Below are 26,201 nucleotides of genomic sequence, written 5' to 3'. Positions count from 1 at the left end.
CCTATTTACACCTGCAGTTTAAAAGAGTTTACCATGGTTTTCATTAACAAACATTTATTTAGACACGCCGCCACTGTGGTCGACGGATCTGCTAGTAAAAATTAGGCGCAGGAAAACTCAAGACCAGCTGAATTCTCCATTTATCTAATTTTTATTAAAGCAAATTTAGCATATCTAAAGTTTATTCATTTTATTTATTTCTTTAATCAAAAACGACATTGAAAAGAAAATAAGGATTTTATTTCAAAACAGTTAGTTTCAATTATTTTTAGAAAATTCAGAAATAGACATTTATTTAGATTTCAGATATGCAAGTATTAGCATAAGACAGATAGGGCCATATGTATCAAGCAAATTCGCATTCGCAAAGGCTGAAATTCGGCCTTAGCGAATGCGAATTTGCTTAACGGCATGTATGAATGCAAAATGTATTTAATTTAAGGAATCGCTAAAAATGTGATTCCTCATTTAGCAAAATGTGCCAATCTGCGATTAAATTGCGATTTTGTACATTTGGGAGTTTTCAGTTTGCGAAAATCGCAAATGGAAAATCGCAAATGTAGGAATTTGCCTAAAAATCACAGAATTGCAAATTTCGCTAACTAAAGAATCGCAATGATATGTATGAAAATATCGCAAATAGCGAATTTCGATAATTCGCAAAATACAGAATCGCAATTACCACCAAGTAGGAGCAGGTGGTAACCAGGTGCAAACTTTTTAAGCAGCAACAGAATTAAAAAAACAGTTTACCACAATGGCGGGGCTTTACATCATGGCTAGGAGGATGCGTTTGAGAGCTGCTGCACAGAGGAGGCTACGCCAGGAGAGGATATTTCGTTTGCGCATCAGCATCTCCCAGCGTCTTGAGGAGGAGCTCTACACCCATTACAGGCTGGAGGAAGACAGCATTAATGATTTAATTGCAGAACTCAGACCCTACCTTGAACACCCCACACGCAGGACAAATGCCATCTCCACTGAAATACAGGTCCTGTGTTCATTACACCTGTTGGCCTCTGGAAGTTTTCAGGGGGTGATTGCTTCAGCAGGAGTTGTCACAAAGTGCCCTTTTGCGATTCTTCCATGCCTTCCTAGATGCCATGGTTCAGAGGATGCAACATCACATTTACTTCCCCAGCACACCTCAGGCAATAGCACAGACAAATCAGGACTTTTATCAAATCTCGCATTTCCCACACGTGATAGGATGCATAGATGGCACACATGTTGCTATATCCCCCCCCTCAAGCAATGAATACATCTTTAGGAACCGGAAATGCTACCACTCACTGAACATTCAGGTAGTGTGTGATGCCAAACACATCATTACTGACATTGTAGCAAAGTACCCTGGCAGCACACATGATGCATTCATCTTCCGACACAGTGGGATTTATCGTAGACTCTCAAGAAGGGAGTTTGGCGAGGGATACCTACTCGGTAAATACCTTCAGACATAGGGGTCATTAGTACCAACTACCATGTGCATGTCACAGACTAACATATTTTTTTCAAACCCACAGGTGACAGTGCTTATGCAGTACGGGATTTCATCTTGACTCCCTACCTCTATCCCAACAATGCTAGTGAACGCAGGTACAACAGGGCACACATTGCAACCAGAGGCACCATCGAACGGACATTTGGTATCCTGAAAAGCAGATTTCGGTGCCTCCATAAAAGTGGAGGTGCACTCCAATACAGCCCCAATACGTGTTGTAAAATAGTGGTGGCTTGTGCAATGCTCCATAATATTGCCACAAGAAAAGGGACACCGGTGGAGCTGAGTGACTCAGGATCCTCTGACGTAGAGGGGCCTGGACCAGGACGTATGGTAGCTGGTAGAGCTGTTGCAGCGGCTGGGCGCCAGAGGCGTGATGAGATTACGCGCAACTATTTTTAGGTAAGGAAAAACGACACAAAGCCAAGTAATGTAAGTGTGAATGTTGTTTTTAATCCTTAATAGCAGGATATGTTTTAACAGAAAACGTACAGTAGTCATACAACATATATTTGGCACATGTTTCAATCACAGTGCTCAGAAAAATAAAGGAGTGACTTTCAAGTGAAATGATGCGCAGCCTAATGTTAATTTGAAGGTGTAGCCCTATTGGTCCTGCCACTACGGCGTCTCGCTAAGGTGGGTGGTGGAGTGGTGCTGCTCCGACCTGACTGCATATCTTCTTCACTTGGAGTCAGTACTCCCGGCCCTGTTGTGCGTACTTGGCGCAACTTATCCACAGCAGTGGTCACTTGCAAAAGCGCATTTGCAATGTCTTGTGCAGCATGTGTGAATTGCCGCTGCATCTCAATGCTGCGCCTGGCCTGGATGCTTGATGTAGCCGCCAAGCGGTTGATGGCCCGGGTGTACCTATCTTGGCGTTGCAAAGCTCTGCGCCTGGCAGCACCCTCTGTACGCAATTCCCTGCATACCACCTGTAGGCCATCCCTCAGGTCATTCCTGAGTCCACGGAAGCCCTCCCTCACCTCCCTTTGTAATAGTTTAATGTTTTTTGCCTGCAGGCGCTGCACCTGCAACATGTTGAGTTCCAGTCCTGCAAAAACTGAATCCTCGCCTCGCCCTTCAACATTGTTGGCCGTGTGCCGTCTGCGCCTGGCTGCACTTCGTGGGACATGCTGGTCTGTTGCAGGTCCCTCTTGCTGTGGCTGTGTGTCCTCATTGGTTACATTTTCACCACTTGCATCTGCATCATCCTGTATTGGCGCAAGTGGTCTAACAATGTGTCTCCTCCTTTGTCTGTGAGTGGTCACGGGGCTGTCCTCCCCATCATTGTTCACATCTTGGCCGGCATCTCCTGACTCAATACTCTCAACGACTGTCCCACTGCCTGAGGGCTGTGTTGAAGATGGTGCTGCGGACAGAACAGCACACATTAATTGACTTTACTAACTTGCACTGAATAAATAAATTTTTCACACCTATTTGATTTACATTGGTCTTTTGTTTCGCTGTCATGACCTGCAGAATATATGTTTGACTATTTTAGATGCAATTCTAACACTTTGATTTACATGTGACTACATCTCCCATGATGCATTGCCATGTCTGCCTGTGTGCCTGCTCTGGACTACCTATCTTGTTTCCTGACCCTTGGTCACTGCTGGGGGGTGTTTGGGGTTGTAAGGGGTGTGAGGGCATGGTTCTTACCTTTTCCAGATGCTGGCTGGTCAGAGCTGTCGAGATCAGCCACTCCTCCCACACTCTCTGGTTGCAGGGTCCCCTCCACCAGTTCCTCAAGGGGTGTGGAGTCTGAAACAGATGAGGTCCCACCACCTGTTATCCTTGACTGCTCCAGCCTGGCAGCTAGTTTTTCTTTGGAGCGCAGGCTCAGGTCATACCAGCGCTTTCTGAGGTCCTCCATACTCCGGGGTGTCACACCCACAGCATTCACCTTGTGCTGGATTTCTTCCCAGATTTTTTCCCAGATTCTCCTTTTGCGGCTCTCTGGCATCTCCCTGGATTTTTTTCCAAAACGTAATTCATGGTTTAACACCATTTCATGAATCAGAGCCTCAAGTTCTGCCTCAGAAAACTTTTGTTTTCTTTTCCTTGAGCTTTCACTCTCCTGCTGCTGGGGTTCCTGCCTGGGCGCGTCTCCACTCTCAGCCATCTTTCTCCAGGAACACACTGCACTGTTCCAAACTAGAAAGTGTGATTCTTTTGTATTGATTTTTGTAATTGTGATATTGTGTATTTTTAACGTTTTTCATTGTGTATAAAATGTGTTTTTAAATCATGAATCATGTATAAAACTGTACAAATATAGTGTTGACTTTATAGAGATGCAATTTTAACGATGTGACATGTCCCTAACTTTTTTATATTGATGAATAATAAATTCAAACATCTGACATCATACAAGTAGTTGTTTTAATTCCAAATTCTAATTTTAAATTCTTGAATTGCTTATTTGCTTATTTGTAAACCTAGAAATAGTACACATGGTCTGTTAACGTATCACATATTGAGGATTGGATGTTGTGTAAAACCATTGAGTCTGTCCCCAAACCCTGAGCACCTGGAGATATACAGGTTAACCACATTGAGGTGCATGCCATTCTTTTGGCCTGCTAACGAAAGGGACACCCCATATATTTCTGCAAATTTTCCCCTGGTCCCACATAACCAATAAGAGGGGGCCTCCCATAACTTTTTGCACTGTTCCAAACACACCTTCACTCTGCCTCTGAATCAGGAACTCAGGGGTAGCATGGGTAGTCAATCACTTCCTGGTTGTGATGTCATCAAGCTGCACCAGAGTCCCTGATAGGCTTATTTGCGAAATTCGTAAAATTGCGATTTTTCGCAAAAAGTGTGATTTTTCATAGCGATTTCGCAAATTGGGCGAATCCTACAGGTTAAGGAATCGCATTTGGGGAAATCTCAAATGAATAGCGATTTTTAAGGAATCGCAAAATATTTGCGATTTCTTTCATACATACCGATTTGCGATTCTGAATGTGCGATTCGGTAAAAATCGCAAATTGAGATTCGCAAATCGGTACTTTCATACATATGGCCCATAATTCCCAAAATTCATCCTTTCTCCTAACTTCCCTGACGAATAACCTCACCTAGCATTCAAATCTCACTCTGAAGAAATAAGAAAATTATTCAAAGTCTTACATCTCAGGAAAAATCAGCATATGGACAGCACCTCGGTAGGAAATCGAAAAGGAATTTTTTCTTCACTAAAACCAGCACTTTTTATACCTTTTTCACTAGCTCTATCTATCTAAAAAAGTAACTTTCAGCATAAATTCGAGTTCTGATTGGACCATTTGGGATGGATGAGCATCACCTCATCATTACAATATTTGTTCTTCTTCCGTCAGCTAGATTTTTAAATGGATCATTGTTCAGGGCTATGTCCTGCCTAGTCCTGTTCTCAACTAGCAACTTCCTAAGATTTTCTCACGTTCAGAACCTTTGTGCTCATCCTTTTGGCAGCCATCTAGACTTTCAGGCCACATCGTCCTTGAACTGCATTCACTCCAGGCACAAGCTGCTCGCATTCGAACTTGGACTTGGGCTTGCGCATGCTCAGTTCATTTTCTATTCGCAGTTCAACAAGTCAGCTATCTTTTCGCTAGGCCTCACAGGCCAGAATGGGAACTATCATAGAAACAAACACAAACGAACGTTAATTTTTTTTATTTAACCTTTCTGTTTACCTCCCCCTTATTAAGGTTTTCCCTATTAGTAGTTACCTAGCAAATAAGCAACATTCAGGCGTAATATACTCACCTAAATCCACGTTTTGCCACAAAATACGTAAACAAAAAGCACATTTATGCCGCATTCCGTTATCTCAAAAGCTGCTTATTGGTTTATGACATGACAGAATCACATAATTAGTTAATTATGATTGCAACATAAGCAAAATTTGTTCCCACGTGTATTCGTGTAGGTGCATTTCTTATTCTAAGTTGATTCATTACACATATCACTCCATTAGTTCAAGTTATGGTTATGGAAGTGTGATTTTGCAAGGGGTACACAAAATTTTGTTTCTCCACCTTGCTCCATCATGGGAACACCCACTCTCCACCCATAGAACACCATCCCGGGGCAGAGTAATGTAAGACAGTCAGTTGCGCTGCATTTCAGGGGAACAATAGGTGGCCTTGCATTGCTTGGTAAATCTGACTTAAGTATTGCTTTGCCCTTGCGACACCATACCTGATGCAAGGGCAACGCAATACAATGATAAATCTGGCCCTCTGATATGAAGGTATCTGGATGCTTTGTTCCAGAAGGTCTTGAGGAGGATGCTAAGGATTTTCATTGCAATGTTGGAATCCACCGAGAGCCACTGAATTGCTGTCAATGCTTGTTCTAAGTTGTTGTTTTCCAAGGCTGAGGAACAGTTAGCTGCTTTATTTTACCATCTTTGCAGTCTCTCAATCAGCATTGCACAATGTCCTCAGTCCTAGGACACATGTCGGACCCCACTCTTTTATCCAGGATGTGGACCCTGCCCTATTCTCCTCTATCAGCTATGTACTGGCCACAGATTTTCAGGGTATGGACTCTAAACACGCTCAATCTCTCAATTCCTATCGAAGCCCATGTTAGATGTCTTCACATCTAACATGGGCTTCGATAGGAATTCATAGAGCATATCATCAGGCCCATTATCGCCGCTTTATCGTCAGTTTCCTGCCGATAAAAGCGGCGATAATGTATCGCCAGTCCTTGCTAATATGCCCCTTGGTTCCCAGTCCGGCCCTGGTAGAATCTAAATGGATGCAGGAGTATACACAAGAGTGTTTGGCCCGGACATTGGCTCACACGCACCGCTGCCTCTACATTCATTATACACAATCTAAAGTGAAAGTGGGAAATCCTCATTGGGTGTCTCTTTTGAAAACAGGTGCCACAGTCCATTGAGACAGGAATATCAGAAATAAGATACTTCCGCATCCTGCCTGGCTTGACAGAGGGCTACAGGGACTTCAGTGAATATCGGCCGAAATATCATTATCTGAACACGTCTGATGTTCTACATATGACCTGGCTTTTTAAAGGGCTGTAGAGTCTGTGCATTGCAAATAGCTCAATCTGCTTATTATTATCCTCAGAGAGATGCCAGAGCGCCCCCTCTATATCAAGGGCCTTTCATTCCTTGAGAATATAGATCAGAGCATAGAACTCAGCTAGTAAAGTGTACACAGTTCTGGGTATTTGTAGTGGCTTGTGAAACCTGAAGAACTCGATAGCGGCAGAGTTCTGAAATCTATGCTGGCAACGTTAAGGTTATCTGTGAGCAAGTAAATGTAAATGTAAATGTAGGTATACTTGTAAAGCGCACTGCCGCCCCATCTCGGGGCATCCTAGCGCGGTATACCGCTGTGGAACCCTTCCTGGCTTTCCCTGTGAGATGTAAGTACTCCCATCTACCCAGTTAATAAGGATGTGTGTCTGCTCCTGTACAGGCTAGCACCAATAACAACATAAGTTCCTTGATTTCTAAAACACGCTTGTTTGTGCCATGAGGAGCTGAAAAGGAGAAAGGTGGGTAAAAGAGATGTTGTACAGTATAGAATAAACGTTTCCAAATGGATCCTGCCAGATGGGGGCCTCAGAAAGGTGATCATGGAAAATGTATTAGAATTAAAGTGCTTAAAAGGACAATTTTGCAAGAACAAAGGTTAGAACAACTGAAGCAATTGCCACTTGCTGTCCTCTGGGTGAAAACATTGCTTTTGTATCTATTGTTTTCTTTCACTTTTCACCTCATGATGAATGAATAGAAAATCTCCAGAAAACTCTGAAATGAACTGAAAAGTAAGTAATTGGTAACATAAGTGGTACTTTATTGCAGTCCTCTGGAAACAGTTTGTTTTTGTTTCCTGATGTTAGAGAATGCCAGTGTGTTTTTTGTGTCTGACCTGAAAATGAAGTTCAAGCATTCAATCAGCAAAATCAAGCGCCAGCAACTTCTGCTGCCGCTGATCGTCATCAAATATTTATCAGCCTACTTGAGAACTTCAACAAGCACTGGCGTTATTGCACGGTTCAGATTGTTTATCATAAACCAAGTCTGGCACCGCAGAGGGCAGCTGCAGCATAAATGTCTGCTTCTAAGATTTGTCAACAAAGATCTTTCTTTTTATATCTGGTCTGACGGAGCAGCCATTGCAGACCTTATGAGATCAGGCTGAAAAAGGTCTTTCAGGAGTGTTACAGAGAGGCTTTTTTTCTCCGCCCATATATTGGTGGACAGCAGTACATGTTTTGGCTGGTCAGATTATCTTCCAAGAGCTCTAATCATTTGTTTAGCAAGTTGTATGAGCCTTTATGAAGTCTAACTATTGTGTTACAGACTTGACCTTTAGGTCAAACACATACCACTGCAATGCTACATTTCACCTAGATAATTAGATAAATATGGTGTTTGTTCCTCTCTGGCAGCAGCATAGAAGGGAGAAGGGCAGCCATGACAAATGTGTTGCTGTATTGCACGCCCAGCCACATCTCCCCTTCACTTTCCATCATCCACGTCAGAGATATCTTAACATGGAACTCCTTGAGAGAATGACGTTTTCACTAACTAACTCCTAGTTTTAAGATTTGTGGGCTGGAGACACTTTTTTTTTAATCCTCAGCTCCTAAAATGCCTCTTTTTTATACATTATATTATTAATTTACTTATTTAATATAATGTACTTTTAAATTACCCTTCCCTAAATCCCAAAAACTCTTGCTGCCTCTTAACACTACCACTCCCTAAACCCTGAAACTGTTTTCTACCCTTTTAATGTTATCCTTCCCTGAATCCTAAAACTCACTTATTACCCCTTAACACTACACTTCCCTGAACACTAAAACCCTTAATATCCCTTAATGCTACCCATCCCTAACCCCTAAAACACCACTTACAGGTTACCACCCCATTGACGCTACACTTCCCTTAATAATGAAACATCCTTATTACAACTTAATATTACCCTTCCCTAAAAAAAATACTACCTCTTAACTCTACCCATCTTTGAACCCTAAAAAGCCCCTACTGCTCCATAACACTACTCTTCCCTGAACCCTAAATACCCCTTACTACGCTGCCTTTGCTCGATAATACCCCTTACCAGTACCATCCTTAAATCCTGTAAACCCTACGTTGCACTAATGCTACCCTTCATTGAACCCTATTATCCCCTAACTACCTCTTAACAGTCCCCATTCCTGAGCCTACAAAGTCCTTACTACACATCAATGTTACCCTTTCTGAAACCCTTAAAATCCCTTGCTACCATTAATGCTGCCCTCTTGGAACACTAAAAACTCCTTACTACAACTTAATGCTTCCCTTCCATTAACCCTAAACAGTATCCTTCTCTGAACTATACCAACCTGTTGCTACCCCTTAATGCTATTAGTTCCGGAAACGGAAAAACCCTTAAAGACTGCAGCTGAACCCAACAAACGATTTACTACCACTTAGCAGTACCCACCTCTAAACCCTAAAAAGCTCTTATTGATCTTTACCGGTACCCTTCCCTGAACCAAACAAACTCCTTACTACTCCTTAACGCTCAATAAAGAAGGCGGAAAGCGGGCGAGGCGAGGCTAAGGGCGAAATACTGGGAGGAATTGGGAGTCAAATTACTGATTTCTCTTGCAATTGCTAATTTCTAAGGTGACCTCCAGGGTCTCACTTGTGGTCACTGTTATTTCTTTAGCTACCTTCCTCCCTCCCAGTAGTCATCAATGCCCCCACTATCGGGAACATTTTGTTGTTTATGTATTGTGGAGTTGTGCCGCATTGCCATTTGCAACAAATGTTTCCAGCCCCACTAATGGAGTCATTTACAGAACGTCGGATGTTTTGATGTTATACCACAAATTAGTAATGCTGTTACTACAACCAGTTGTCATAGCATTACCAAAAATGTAGAGATTAATGGGCAAGCATTGCTTCTGTCTCTTTCTGCAATAATTAGTGTCAAATTAGCACCAGCTTTTTACTTGTGTTCTGGTACTAATAGGTCTAGCTTAACAATGTAGCTGTCTGGACGACATGATTTAAGCAATTCTTTAAAATATGCATAAAGTGGGCTTTTGCTTGTTTCCACACAGAGGATTATAACTTCCTCACCTCACGATACAAGCTGGCAATGTCTCAATCCACCGTCCAGGAAGTGCTTCAATTAAAATACACACGGTATTATTCTAAGTCTGAAAAATAAACTCAACTTTGCTGTTTTTCCATATTCAGTACGTTTTCTCCAATAAACATTCTACACAGAAAGCAATATTGTTTGCTATTTTTTTATCATCATTGGCAAAGCCAGTAGGACAGGCTTTAATGTCATAAACAACATTTCTATGTACACAGACTTTGTGAATGCCTGTGGTACATTCAAGCCAGAGCTATTGGCTTTGCCAATGCATGTTTACTTGGGGGCCAACATTGGTAGGCAATTGAAAATGATTTTAAGAATAAACTCTGTGGCGGTACAATCTATTCTGAAGTATTGTATTTCTTTTATTCATCGCTTTTATGTGTTTTTGTAAACCGAATCCATACCTTATGCCCTACCCACTTTATAAGATATGATTTGTTGTATCATAATCTGAATGCGGGAGTAAAAGGAAGTGGGAGCAGGGGGCATACCGCCCCCTGCTCCCACTTCCTCTCACTCCCCTGTCCTCGCAGAATAAGGTGAGGTGAGATACCTCTGCCATACTAATTTACCACTAACTGCCCTTTCCCTATCCCCATGTATCCTTTCACCACCCCCTGCCTTTCCTCGATAATACACATTTGAATAACCATATTCTTAAAATAATATATTATTATAAACAGAATATGGTATTCTAGATTATTTCCTCATCACAAAAGTCATCAATGTACATTAGTTGACTTCCAAAATTTCACACCGTGTCAGATGCTAGGAGAATTAACTGGATCTTGACTACTCTGAGAGTGCTTGGGTACACCACTGTACCGTGTTGTACTAAAAAAAAATTATATAGCACTTGTTACATTCGAGGCTTTGAAGCACTTTACGAGTAGCATTCTAAAACTGGGCAACATGTGGATAAATAAAGCATTCACCATCCCGAGAGCTGTATGGTGATATCCTTACAGTGCAGAGAATAAGCAACAATTAAGTAATTGTAGATATGTAAAATAAACAAAATATTCACCATTACGGAACTGCCAGATTTTCCTCTGCATGATAAAATGCTTCATATTATCTCAAAATAGTCCTGCAAATATGGGTATCCTGAGAACTTTGTGGTTTTACCCCAATAGTTCCCAGCGTTTGGAAGGTTGAAAAATAATTTTTAAAATTAACCATCTTGAGAGATGAATAATTTACACCTAAATGCCTTGGCAAAGTGCAGTATTTTTTCTCAGGGCAAGTGTACACATTCCTGAAGAGTTCTCCTGTGTTAAGGGGCACATATTGATTACACTGCCTGGGAAAAGGTTCTTTATGATCCAGGCAGGGGGTGCACTCTGAATATTGAATCCACAATATTGGAACAGAAGATCAAGGGCAAAATAATGCCCAGTAAGTAAGCATGAATTTTCTATACCTAACCACCCAGGAAAAAAAACCTTACAGCCCATAGACTCAACCAACACCCAACATCAGGACAAAGAAAACAATGTTATCCCCTAAGTGATACAAAGCTTACAGTGGTTGGCAATATCTGGAAAGGAGCATTTTATTTACTATTATATGGTAGTGAGAGACATTATTCTGTTAGACAGTTCCTATAAATATAACAGGACTGTGTATTGGACAAACACGAACTTCATAGTATAGACACTCAGTCCAAATATATAATCGGTATGTGTTGGTGGGTTTCAGCTAGCTCAGAGCACCACATCCAACCGCTAAGCCAACCAGGACAATAGATCTTATTTGCAACCTTGAACATGATACTCTGATCCCCAAGGAATCCGTGGAAACTGATCCCCTTTCATTTGGTCACTCTTGCATGCCTAAGTTAAACACAAGAAAGATATGAGAACGCATTTTAAAATATTTATTAAAATGATTGTATTCTTGCAAAGTAAGCTTGAGCGCCGATTATTAGAAAGATGAAACATTGCTGTAATCAGTATTATTTGAATGGCAAACAATGTGAACAATTAAACCATGTTAAATGTTGCTCATGTTTGCTTACTCCTATCTGTATCTAATACTATAATGAAGAAAGCATAGCAGGAGTAGCATCTGTCAGATAAATTGGGATAGCCTAACCTCCATACCTCGATCTTAGGTGTCAGGAAGCTGGATGCAGTATACAGGTTTTCTTCCTGAGAAGGATGGAGGTCGAATCAACATGGCTGCATCTCAGTCACAATTCCCAGCTGGTCCTTAATAATCCCAGCAGAGAAATGCTCCTCTCTAGGAGCTTTAGCACAGAAGCTGTTTATGTAATAAGGAACTGTTATTATCAACTATGGCAGAGGAGTAGAGCAGCTTATTTGTTTTGTCTAGCTAAAACGAAGTGTCTCATGATCAAACAGAAAGAAAGGAACAAAATGGAATCATGTTCTTCATGTACGACCCTGGATCTAACTGTACAGACTACAGGGCATCAGCAATGCACATACAGCACATTCATGTCCAATTAAAAATGGTCTATGAGGCGTCTGTAATATACGACCACCATGTCCAAAAAGTAATTTGGGCCCTGAAGAAGCCCATATACGCAGATGACAAATCCACAGTAGCCTAAAGACCAAGTTCCAAAGAACCAACTTGGTCAGTACCAGCGTCATCAGCAAAAGCCTAGGGCAGGGGTGCCAGAAGTGCAGGCTCAGACAAGGAGCCAGATGTCATGGATCCTGGAGCAGAATAATCCATCCAATCTGGCACGGACACTTCATAAGACATATCCCAAAGCAATTGTAGCAACATAGGACAAACTGGAGATGCATCCTCGAGGAATACATGAGCAGATCCATGTCTGTAGTCTGCACTAATTGTGTAGCAAGGCATATGTCAAGTACACATTCAAAAGAGCACCACAAGCAGCTAAACACAGGCTGTACTCTCTCAAACCACATGGGGCAAAAAGACAAAGACGAGTTGTTTTTCAATTACAATAACAACGAGAATCCAAAGTACTGCACCAATCGATTACGGCACAGATGGACGTGTGGCAATTCTATTACCATTTGTGGCCTTATTGTGGAACATCCACTGCAAAGCAACAAACATAGAAACAAAACAGTAATCAACAGGATTGATACCAATGAAATGCCTTCAAAGATGCTTGAAAATAGAGAGTGTATAAAAGACTGAATCACTCCAAGCATTGTCTGAAATGCTTAAATAAATCCAGACCCAATTGCCTTAAAAAGTGTACTACTCCAACGGTGTTTGGTGCATTAAAAATGCAGTGCACAAGTTCACTAAAATGTAGTGGCAAATTAGTGCGCAACATTGATTATACTTCTGAGGAAGACGGGGTAACTTGGTTTCAAAAGTGTCTCATGCAGATGTTAGTGCTACGCCTTTCTGAAACAATAAGGCTTTCAGTTGGCTTAGCTTATCACAGTTGATATTAGAAATAGGGACTGTTGGCTTCAAGATTAATTCCCTAGTAGTGTGTGTAGGTAGATATAATACTTTCATACAGCAAGTCATGACCTTGGAAACTGTTACAATGTAAGGGACACCTGGCTTCGATCCACCGCATCCTTGGTCACTCACAATCAAGTATCTTCCATTAGAAAGTAATGAATAAACTGGCTTAATCAAGGATACAGGAACCCCCTTCAAATAACACAGCAAATTGCCCATGGACGCATAGCATGCTCCATTCATTGCTATCTCTTTACAAAGTAATGAATGGCTCAAGGAAACTCCACATTCATTCTCACTAAGAAATACCTCTCGATCACCACTCAAACATTTGTAAGTACTGAATTGAAAATGTTTTTTTTTTTTTATTTCAAATCGGTGTTGTTTTTCCATTAATCATAATCCTGCAGTCAATTTTGAAAATAAAGGATTCTGAATAAATTAATTTAGTTTGTGTCAGCATGTTTTCATCGATTGGGAAGGTGTATGCTTATAATAAAATGAAACCGGGTCTGTGGGGACATGACAAGTAAAGTAAGGGCACTTTTTCAAATACTGTAGGGGACTCTGTACAGGTGATGTGAGGCAGTGTTCCCACTGTGTATAGTTAAGAACAGCACATGGTGTACTTGCTCTGTGTAGTTAATGATGAGCATAATGATGATAGCAATACATTTCACTGTAGTTTCCAGAATTCAAATACAAATCCTAATTTTCTAATACCGTATAGGATGCTAGTTCAGATAACATGTTTTAAACAGTCGCAACATCCCATTCATCAGAGATGGAACCTGGAGTAGCAAAATCATCCTTAGCAATTTTAAAAACATATGGAATTTGTAAGGTTTTTGTGGGATCACAAATATCATAGGGGACTTTATCCCAAACAATACCATCATGGACATGAAATGCAGTAATGTTCACCAGGGACAAGTCTCTTCGAACCTTCTCTGAGGAAGTATGGAGGATAAGTACTTCAGCTACCAGTTCTGAAGAAGAACGTTCTGGGGGATAGTGTCCATATAATAGCAGAAAAAACACTGTAACAATCCAACCCAGAAGAAGAGAAAAACCCAGGAAAGGAACATCCAAACGTGGTACATGGAGAAACCAGATAAGTCTGTTTAAACCAAGTGAACAGTGCGCATGCACCACGCAAGGAAGGGTGTGAGGAATCTGAAGAAAAATCACCAATGTCAGCAAAATACCCTGAGGTAGTCTGATCAAAAACAGAAACCTTGTTAGGCAAAGGAGAACACATTAGTAACTCCAAAGGCGATTGACAATATATAGTTTTGTTGTTTTGTGCCCGCAGTAGAAGCAGGCACGAGTGCAAGTTCAGCATCAGAAGGTTGGGAGTAGTTAAATTAGGACTGCTTAGAGAATACAGAGGGATCACTTGAAGGGTGGGGAGCAGAGAAAAGGCACTACACAGATAGCCTTGTGGCCTACTGTTTAGCACTGGCCACATGATGGAGCTCGATTAAATCAATGGAAACTTGTCATTTTTGTTTACAACCTGCAAGCAGTGGCAAAATCACAGTACAAGTACTTTGATCAGCAAGTACAGCCACCGGGGCACAGTAGGACGGGCCAATTCTTTTTTTATCTGTAATCTTCTCCTGTACTAGATCGCCAAGTCTAGGAATCCAGCCAGAAGTTGCTGGTTGCTCCTTCACTTCGTCAGTGGCAGAATGTTCACCTTCGAGCACTCATCTCGGAAGTCTTGTAATTCCTGTAAGATGGCGAAACGTTCATTGATGTCAAAGTGTACATCAGCCGCCACTGTGCAAGGGTTATCAAGATCTGGAACATACATCTGAACTCCTAAAAGGAACTCAGAAGGGATCTGATCACCCAATTATCTTCTAGGCACATTATTTTAAGCTTTCTGTACTCCATTCAGGTGATGGATCTAACTATGACCTGAATCTAATACACTAGCTGTTAAGGAGCTCTTTAAGTCACAGTTCTTCCGCTTCAATACTGAATTTCCCTCAGGATGATAGAGAGAAGTATAATGGGCAGAAACACTCAGGGTGCACCTGGTAGCTTAGTAAGCCTTAGAGGCAAATGCTAGTCCCTGGTCTGAATAGAATGCTACTACTGTATATGTACCGATAAAGAGCTGAAAACCTTTAATAAGAGTTCGAGCATCAGCCGATCGTTGTGGCCATACCCATAGTAATCGAGAACATGAATCCACAACCAATAAAAAAGGTTTAAATGCACCTTCCGAATAGAGTGGTCTACAATGATCCAAATAGACACATTGTAGTGTTTTTTTAGAAACTACTTGCGGTGAGCGGGCAAAGGTAGAACTTTTAATTTGTTGGCAAATGTCACAGCAACGGACATACTGTTTACTCTGTTTATGAAGACCCTGCCACCAGTAGTGCATTATTCAATTTGTTTTGTTCACACCATTGTGCAAGTGTTTGAATGCAAGCATGTCTGTTTACAATGTTCTGAGAACAGAAGTATGTTCTGTAGTCCAATTTTTGTTTGAAAAATCAAGAGGAATTAAAGGGTACAACGGTTTAACCCATTGCGCGTAATTTGGTATGTTGTTCTACCAAAGTTTAGAAAGCCTAAAAGTAAATGTAGCTTTTTTAATGTACTAGGAAGTGGTGGCCAAGGCTTCTGCTTTCATTTAATATGTCATGTCCTAAAAATAGGACGCTAGGAAAAGCTATTTTAGATTTTCTTATTTATTTCATTTATAGCCATGTTCAGTGGATCTCAAAATTATGCGATCAACTCTGTGTGTTTAAATCATCAACTTTGAGGTAAATGTCATCACCGTAAGACAACGCTACTCAGTCAATTTCTTCTAAAATTGATGTTACATGGGCAGCAAACAGACCTGAACTGTTCGTATACCCCTGTAGGAGCCTACAAATGTTCTCTGGGTCCCTAAAGTGGTAAACGCTGTCAAATCTCTGCTTTCATGCGCTATATTTTGACATAAAAACCATTGGAAATGTCCAATATGGTTTTGTATTTATTTACAAACAATGTTGTTCATTAAGGCTGTGGGAATTTAGTATTTCAAAAGTGTGTGTATGACTGTTTAAATGTGCTTAGTCTAAGACTATATGATAGGAGTTATCTGGTTTTGTTACAGGAAATAAAGGATTATTCGTAGGAGAGATGCAAAGCTCATTCATGCCTTGATATTCTATAGAGGAAAAATGGAGGATTGTGCCCTCACGATTTGTCAATAGTAGTCTGAAAATGAAATGCAAACGTTCTTTGAAAGTTTTACGTGAGTAGTTTTTATTTCATGTTACATCTGTGGATAAAGGACAGCCGGCACGTGTTTTGCCCTAGTGGCCTATAGGCCGTGGGCTTTTTCAAGGCTGATAGGGTCGTGAAGGGAAAGAAAATGTGAGGACATTTGGCAAAGGGACAAAGGCCCAAGGAAGAGACAAGGGAGAATGGGAAATAGGAATGGAAAAGGCGTGGGGAGCAGAGCAGGGCAAAATAGAGGTATACGGAGAGAATAGAGAAGAGTAGGGAAAATTAGAAAAAGATGAGGAAAATGCCAGAGGGGAGGAAAAATGAAGAAACAAGGCAAAAAGAAGCAGGAAAAGGGGAGAAAGGAGAAATATTAGAGCATATTGATTCAACAGTAGGTGGACACAGTGAGCTAGCGAATTACAGTAGCTCATGTACAGTTATTTGAGTGTTGCATGGGTGAAGCTTCAAACAACATGAAGTACATGGATGGCATGTTAATGAGCACATGTAGCATAACGTTGTTGGGACTGGTATTAGGACATACCACATTTGGGATAATTACAACATCTGTATTTGTCAATTGGGCCTAAATACAAGGAGTACATAATTGACATATTGTTAGACAAATGAAAAATAGAAGATAAAAAGTGAAAATAAAACGAAGAGCTATAGGAACTAGTGTTGAAGCTTTCCAAAATAAAGACAGTTGCATCTTCTACGTTCGTCATACAGGAAGGTGTAGTATTTAGTGCTTCAGTTACCAGTGCTTGTTTTCCTCTGCTTGTCATTACCGGTGTCACTTAGTTCTAGACCTCTGTGCTCGTGTGCCTCAGCTGTGCTGAACGTTCTACTTGGGGACAGTTGGGAATCTGTTATTTGACTGGATGACAAACAGACGTGTTCTCCCCTTGGGTTGTCAGCTTGACAATAAACTGACTTTAAAACTAACAGATGTTTGTGTCCTTCACTACATCTATTTTTGGCGACGGGTGCTGAACAACCCACACGGACCCACGATTAGCCTGAAGCAAATTCGACGAAAAGCAGCGCTTTTGACAAGAAGAAGACACCTCCCAGTCACAGCAGTGCAATCTACCGTAAGAAAATCTCACCTCGAACTGCAACTGTCCCGGTTTCACGCAGAGAAGCTGGTCCACCGTCTCTCACTCACGGTTGGTGCCACTTCCTCTTCCAAGACCACAAAAGGAAAAATACGGTGAGCCGCGCATGCTGTGTACGTGTGCCTGTCTTCGACGTAGTGAGTGGAGAACCGTCCTGTTTAATTGTGCTGTGTCGCACTTTCTGCCATCGGCGCTGGAACGCAAGACAGCGATATGCGTTCCAGCAACTGCAAGATATTAACGTGGTTCACGCGTTGTCGTCACGTTTGTAGTGACGCATGTGTTCCAGCTTGAAACGCATCGGCTGTACGTCTTAATTGTGTCATCACGCTTGCGCTTCAATAACATAGACGCTATCTACCAAAAGAAACATACGTCACAAAGACACCGTGACTGTGGGAGTTCTTTTAAGGAATGTGAAGCGTCATAGAGACATTGAGGAACAGAAAGGAGATTGATGTCACAGAGACTTTGAAAACACAAAGGGGAATCGTAGTCACAAAGACACAGTGCATAAGCAACCTTCTAAAGATGATTAGTAGCAGCAAAAGCACATAAAAAAAAAAAACTTTATGAACATAGTTTTAGTAACGACATTAATTCACATATTTATTATTTCCCTTCCTACTAGATTGTCATCTTTCACCACTTTATTCACCTTCCTTATAACCCTAGACATGTCTTTACAAGGGGTTCTGCCACCTGTTCCATTCTTAGAAACGCCCGGAGATCCACCTATTAAATAGCGCAAATGGTTTGATGGTTTTGAAACATATATTGGCGCTATTGGGGCAATGAGGTATCAGGCAGAAAGGAAAAAATACATTTTATTACATTCCATTGGTTTTGAAGGGAGAGAAATATACAAACACCTTCCAGATCCTATACTAGCTGAAGGTGAAGTTCTAGATGAATATCAACAAACATTAAAGAAATTGGAGACAAGATTTGATGTTCAACCCAGCTTAGTTGTTCTACGGCACAATTTTTTCAAACGTTCACAGAACACTGGTGAAGATGTGGACAATTTCATAACGGCATTAAGGAGTCTTGCTTCAGACTGTCTGTTTGAAAATTTCACAGATCAATTAGTAAGAGACCAGTTCATAGCAAAATGCACGGATCGAGCGATTAAACAAAAATTACTCTCCTTAGGAAATCCCACGCTAGAAGAAACGATCAGAATAGCAAAAAGTATAGAGACGTCACAAGTATCCGTGAAGGAATTGGAAGAAAAGAAGAATGAGGCTGTCACAGCTGTAAAATTAAAAGAAACAAAAACTTTATTTAACAGAGTCGGAGAAGGACAACAGTCCTATGATAGACAAAATTCATTCTTTAATAGATCTAATATCTGTTTTCGTTGTGGATATAAGCCACATGGGCAGAATGGGAAGTGTCCTGCAAAGTTTGTTACGTGCAAAATTTGTAATAAGGTGGGACACTTTGCTAAAGTCTGTCAGACAGGGAAAAACAAAGTATTCCAAAAGTTTAATCCTGTAAAATGTGTTGTTGATACTGACTCTTTCCAAACAGATGAAAAGTGCGTAACTAAAGAATTGTGTGATATGGTTGTTGTCGTAAGAGATGATGGAGTCATTATTGGTGATCCTGATTTGTGTGTCGACCCATATGTGAACATACAGGTCGGAGATCGCGTATTAAATTTATTAGTAGATTCAGGTGCACGAATTTCAATGATCACCCTTGATCTCTTTCGTACAACGTGGCCTAATAAGGTTCTAATTCCTCCCGATCGGAGGGCAATCTCATATGAAGAACGTGAAATTGCTGTTACAGGATATTTTGAAGAAATTTTAGAGTTCAAAGGAAGGAAAATTTTTGGGAAAGTTTATGTGGCTGAAAAGGGGCTGAATATTTTAGGCTGGTTTCACCAGGGTTTGTTTGGGATGCAACTCAGGCCCGGTACAAAGAACCAAGTAGTTGCTGTGAGAGACAGTCCAGAATTAGAAGAGCTAATTAATGAATTTCCTCATGTTTTTTCTGGAGAGTTAGGGAGGATTAATAATTTCCAACATAAGATAATTCTGAAAGAGGGCGCTTGTCCTGTGAAACATAAACTCAGAAGCGTACCTTTCAGCATCAGGCAGGATCTGGGAAAAGAATTAGAAACTTTGCGTGATAAGGGCATCATTGAGCCAGTGGAGTCTTCCCTTTGGTTGTCCCCATTGGTTGTTGCGAAGAAACAGAATGGGGAGCTAAGAGTCTGTGTGGACTTGCGTTGCCTTAATAAAGAGATTTGGGTTGACTCATTTCCCCTTCCCAACATTAATGAAATGTTATCCAGTTTAAAAGATGCTAAGTTCTTTTCTAAATTAGATTTGGCATCCGCATACCACCAGATCGAACTTAAGCCTGAGTCCAGACCTTTCACAGCATTTGTGTCACCCTTTGGAACATTCCAGTATGTACGCATGCCATTCGGACTCGCCTCTGCGGCATCTGTGTTTCAAAGGGTCATGACAGACATGTTAAAGGGCATTGACAGATTGTTGATTTTCCAAGATGATGTGCTCATACATGCCCCAGATAAGAACGCTCATGATGCCATTTTGAAGGAAGTTTTGTCTCGGTTCCAAGAGATTGGAGTAGTACTACGCCGAGACAAATGTGTTTTTGCCACCAGTGAAATAGATTACTTGGGGCATATGTTAAATCAAAAAGGAATCCTTCCTAAAACTAGTTTGGTAGATTCTATCACTAAAGCCAAAGCTCCCACTGATAAAGTTAGTTTGAAATCCTTCCTAGGGTTGTGTGAATTTTACTCAAAATTCATACAGGATTTTGCAACAAAACTCAGGCCATTAACACGTATGCTGACGAGAGGTGTTAATTTCGAGTGGAACAATGAGTGTGAAGAGATTTTTTTGTGGGTGAAACAGCAACTCAGTTCCCCTACTGTTCTGAAACATTTTGATCCTTCCTTAATGTGTACCCTTACTGTTGATGCCAGTAATGTGGGGTTGGGGGCTGTCCTTTCACAGAACAAGAACGGTGAATTCTATACACTAGGTTTTGCATCAAGAGTGTTGTCTAGTACAGAAATGAAGTATTCTGTCTGTGAAAAAGAATTACTGGCTTGCTGGTGGGCTGTTACAAAATTCAAGAACTTTCTGTGGGGGAAGAGATTTTGTATCAAAACAGATCATAAACCTCTCGTGTTTATCCTCAGTGGCAAGAATGTGAGAGGGTTCACGCCTAGGATTGCACGTCTGTCGTCTAAGTTACTTCAATTTGATTTTCTGGTGGAATATATTCATGGGAACAAGAATGGGTGTGCGGATTTCCTTTCCCGCTCTTCTGATATTGTTGACAAAAATGATGATGCGGATGAAGAAGACAAAGATCAGTACTTGATTGCCGCGATAGATCTTCCTCAGTTGTGTGCTGTGTCTGAGGATGAGTAGAGACAGGCTCTACTTCTTGACACGACCTTGCAGAAGGTCATTGCCTTCATTAAGAATGGATGGCCCAGAGAAAGGAATCTTGCCTTTGATCTGAAAACGTTCCTTCAAGTTGCCGATGAGCTTACTATAGAAAGTGGGCTAGTTCTAAGAAATGATAAATTAGTTCCTCCGTTGGCCCTGAGAGCTAGGTTAATTAAATGTGCACATGAAGGCCACTTGGGTGCGACCTTAACTAAGAGGAGAATACGTCTTTCTTTCTGGTGGCCTTATATGGATAGGGATATTGATGAGTTTGTTAAGGATTGTGTTATTTGCTCTAGCTGCGATAAGTCTATGAAACTGCGTACTCAACCTTTGTCTCCCATTGAGTTACCATCTGCACCCTGGGTGAAGCTGGGGTTGGATATCGTAGGACCTTTCAATACACTTGATTCCTCCTCTAAATTTGCTATGGTCCTTATGGATTACTACTCAAAGTGGCCCGAGGTTAAATTTGTCAGGGAAGTTTCTGCTAAGACTGTTGTCGACTTTCTCTGTGATGTGTTTTTGAAAGAGGGATTTCCAGAATTTTTGGTCACGGATAATGGCTCTCAAGTTGTTTCTTTGGAGGTTGAAGATTACTTGAGCAAATGTAAAATCAAGCATTTGAGAAGTTCTCTGTACCATCCGGAAACTAATGGTCTTGTGGAACGGATGAACAAAGTCTTGGGAGAATGCATACAGTGGGCTCTAAAGAATGGTTGTGTTGTGAGCAGTTCAGTAAGGAGCATGCTTTGGTTCTACAGGACTACACCACATTCCACCACAGGGGTTTCACCGTTCGAGTTGTTAAGGGGGCGGAGAGCCTCTACCTTGTCTTGTCCTGGTTGGATGTCTAAGTGGGTGAGAAGTGGAAAGTGGAGTGATGATGTTGTTCGGTCTAAGGTGAAGTCTGTACAAAACAAACAAAAGGAGTATTTTGACAAAAGGAAGAATGTAAAGGTGGTTGAAGTAATTCCTGGAGATTATGTCTCCATTAAGAGACCTATTCATGTAAAAAAAGGATTTTCTAAATTCACTTCCCCTATTGAAGTGTGTGAGGTTAGAAGGAATTCGGTTAAACTAGTTAATGGAAATTGGTGGAACAAGAACCGGTTGGCGAAATGTTCATTACATAGTGATCCTTGTTCTTCCTCTGCTTTTAGCCATAATCAAGATTGTACGGGACATCAAGTCCAAAGCCCCCGTTTCCCTGTTAACAATGAACAAGATTGTTCGGGACAATCAGTCTTGAGGCGTAGTTCACGTACTAGGTTAATTCCTCATAGATTCAGAAATTGAGTTTTTTATTTGCTTTGCTCTATTGTTATTTTTCTTTTCTTTACTTCCTGTCACCTGCTTTCTCTCGTGTTACTCTTCTTTGTTCCCCCTTTTCTTCTCCTCTACTGTGTTCTTCTCTTGGTTCTAAACTTGTTTTCTAAAAGGAAGTCATATGTAGTATTTAGTGCTTCAGTTACCAGTGCTTGTTTTCCTCTGCTTGTCATTACCGGTGTCACTTAGTTCTAGACCTCTGTGCTCGTGTGCCTCAGCTGTGCTGAACGTTCTACTTGGGGACAGTTGGGAATCTGTTATTTGACTGGATGACAAACAGACGTGTTCTCCCCTTGGGTTGTCAGCTTGACAATAAACTGACTTTAAAACTAACAGATGTTTGTGTCCGTCACTACAGAAGGTATAGAATTGGATATCGTTCCAGCTGTTAATTTTCAAAATGTAATTTATCAGAAGCACAGTAAAAAGAGGCATTCATATCTAACCAACCGTAAAAAGAGTTGAATGGTAACATTTAATTTAATATAGCAAGTGCTAACCCAGAGTCAAGTGTTGGTGCAGGTTGAAATCATGATTCTAGGGTAGAGACAAGATTATAATTAAGTCACATTGCGTGTAGTCAAGAAGAGTTTGTGTTTAATTTAGCTGAGAGGCCATTGTCAATTATGTACTCCTTGTATTTACGCCCAATTGATAAATACAGATGTTGTAATTATCCCAAATGTGGTATGTCCTAATACCATTCCCAACAACGTTATGCTACATGTGCTCATTAACATGCCATCCATGTACTTCATGTTGTTTGAATCTTCACCCATGCAACACTCAAATAACTGTACATTGAGCTACTATAAGAACTACTATAATTCGCTAGCTCACTGTGTCCACCTACTGTTGAATCAATATGCTCTAATATTTCTCTTTTCTCCCCTTTTCCTGTTTCTTTTTGCCTTGTTTTTTCATTTTTCCTCCCCTCTGGCGCTTTCCTCATCTTTTTCTAATTTTCCCTACTCTTCTCTATTCTCTCTGTATACCTCTATTTTGCCCTGCTCTGCTCCCCACGCCTTTTCCATTCCTATTTCCCATTCTTCCCTGTCTCTTCCTTGGGCCTTTGTCCCTTTGCCAAATGTCCTCACATTTTCTTTCCCTTCACGACCCTTTCAGCCTTTTAAAAGCCCACGGCCTATAGGCACTAGGACGAAACACGTGTCGGCTGTCCTTTATCCACAGATGTAACATGAAATAAAAACTACACACGTAAAACTTTCAAAGAACGTTTGCATTTCATTTTTGGACTACTATTGACAAATCGTGAGGGCACAATCCTCCATTTTTCCTCTATACTTACTTCTACAATGGATTTTGGGTGAAGCCTTTCATGAGGAATGTGTCACAACACAATTGGGCCCTGACAATTGGAGCACCGAGGTCCAGAAATTTCCACCCAAACAGTTACCCATGCCTTGATATTCTAACTGTGAAAGAATTTCCCTACCAGGGCGTCTAGCTTCATGTTTAATACGGTACTGTGCTTGCACTTGCATGCTGGATCGTATGGGTATTATATGATAAGGTGAGTCCTTATCCCAGCCTGTTTGATTGCGATATAATGCAGGGGCTTGTGCAAGAGCCCATTCTGTGGCATACGCTTCTTTTCTAATAAAGTGAGGCATACAAGCTATCTCATCCAAGAGAATGTCATAAGCATTAGACAAGTTCTGCCAGAATATTACTTTTATAGTACGCAGTATATCACCATTGATTTGATGTCCAAATCATAAAGTCTATTTGGAGTTTCAACTTGAATATAGTCATTAGTCGTTCTTGCTACCAGGAGGTCTTGAAGAGTCTAGAGAACTATCTTGACCACTGCTGTGCTGTCGAGCAGTGTTTTCACCCATGTCTTTTTCAGGAGAAGCGTCCTGATTATTTGTGGCATATTTAGCGAATATTTCTGCCACTTTCTTCTTTTTAACATGTAGCTTCTGTTGTGGAAAGTTCTCTTCCTTTTTATGAAATCAGAAGAGTGCTGCAAGTGCTTTTTCTGTTTGACATCCCCCTCTCTGTGACTGTCTGCCTGAAGAGTCCCGAAAGGAACAAGAGGGATGTGTATCAGAATACTGATACCTATCAGGTTGTTTAATTGTATCACGGTTACGTAAACACGTTTTTCAGTTGACTCCTGTTGGGGAGATCTACTCCGTTTAAAAAAAAAAATCTTTTTTATTACTTTTATCCCAGCATTTTTTTAGAAGACTCAGATGTCTGCTTGGTGGCACCTGAATCAGATTTTGCTTTCTGTTGTGGCTTACCAGGCCTCGTTCCCAAATCATTAAGCCCTATAGAACCATAGGTCTCAGAAATAATTTTCAGTGGCTCGCATACCTGATTTGCAGCTGGAACAGCTGCGAGCTGTTGGCGTATTGCCAATGATGCTGCCTTTCCCTTTTTTCTTTTAATGAGCATAACGTATTTAATCATTACAATGCACAGTATCCATCAACTCATTCAGACATCTGCCATAAGGCCATTTAATAAGCTGTCATAAATGTAAACAATGTTCAACAAACACATGCCACCTATAATTAAATCATGTTAAGACTACAAGAAATACAGTCACATTTCCATGTAGCATCCTTAAGGGCAAAGAAAATCCAAAGTACCTGCCTAGCTCAAGTTCACAAGCATATGGTCAACCAGTCATTATACCCAAAGCTCTCTTTAATCCATGTTGTCAGAAGAGACCAAATCTGTGTCCCCGTTTTTCGCCATTCCTCTCCTTACAATTATACAATGCTTTCTCCATATCGTAAATACTCCTTAACCGAGAAAACCATTGTTGAGCCGTAGGTGGTTTACTATTGTTCCATTCAGTTGCAATTACAAGATGTGCCACAGCCGTGGAGATAAACATAAAATATACCTGCCCACGTCCCCCACAAAAGAAGAGTCAACCCCCCATAACATCAAAGATGGATGTAGATGTACACCCCTTCAAAAAATCCTATTCCAAAAATCCTCAATGCCCTCTCTGAGCGGAGTTAACTTCAAACAATCATAAAGGAGATGTTCCAAATCAGCATGCCCATTCCCACATCAAGGACATTTCTCACCGGACCTTATACCCCATCTGAACAATTGGGCTGGTGTATAATATAGCCTAAACATTATTTTATAAGGTTGGGTTTTTAGCCATGCAGTCAACAGCACTTTGATCCCTACTATTAAGGTATGAATATCTAAGCCCGGAATCCCCAATTTCTCGGCCCACTTATCTCCTTGATGATGAAGATCAGCCGTCACCATATTGTTCAGTAATGTACAAATCTGTCCGCTCTTACTACCCTGGCGTAACAACATATCCAAAAGGGGGATATTTCCAAGGGGAAAACTGATTACTTGCCAATTTTTTTAAGCAATCTCTAATCTGCAGATATTTGTGAAAAACCCCTTTTTCCAAACCAAAATCCTGCTGCAGATCTAAAAAGGATTCAGAAAATGGGGTGGTGATGAACAGAGTGTCTGAATTAAGCAGACCACTCTTACCCAGTCCAAAGATCAGGGCTTGATCCATCACCGTTATTTAGCTCACTGCCCTATCCCAGCTCAGAACCTGGCTATATGCAAATTAGTCTGTCCCTGGCCCAGTGCATCATGGGAACAGGGCAGACCAAACTACCAAGCCAATTCTTCACCAGAAAGGAGACAAGCTTCCGGGGACCGGTTTCTGGCATTTCAGCCGTCGTCCGCCCGGCTTGCTTGAATCCTGATGGAGCAGTGAGCAAGGGACTCCTGTCTGAGTATACCCTGCCACACCTATAGTGGCCAAAAACGATTCAGAAAAGGGGGTGGTGATGAACAGAGTGTCTGAATTAAGCAGACCACTCTTACCCAGTCCAAAAATCAGGGCTTGATCCATCACCGTTATTTAGCTCACTGCCCCATCCCAGCTCAGAACCTGGCTATATGCAAATTAGTCTGTGCCTGGCCCAGTGCATCATGGGAACAGGGCAGA

This window comes from Lissotriton helveticus, chromosome 4_1 (assembly GCF_964261635.1).
Source record: "Lissotriton helveticus chromosome 4_1, aLisHel1.1, whole genome shotgun sequence".
In the NCBI taxonomy this organism is placed as follows: domain Eukaryota; kingdom Metazoa; phylum Chordata; class Amphibia; order Caudata; family Salamandridae; genus Lissotriton; species Lissotriton helveticus.
Note: the sequence above shows the minus strand (reverse complement) of the source record.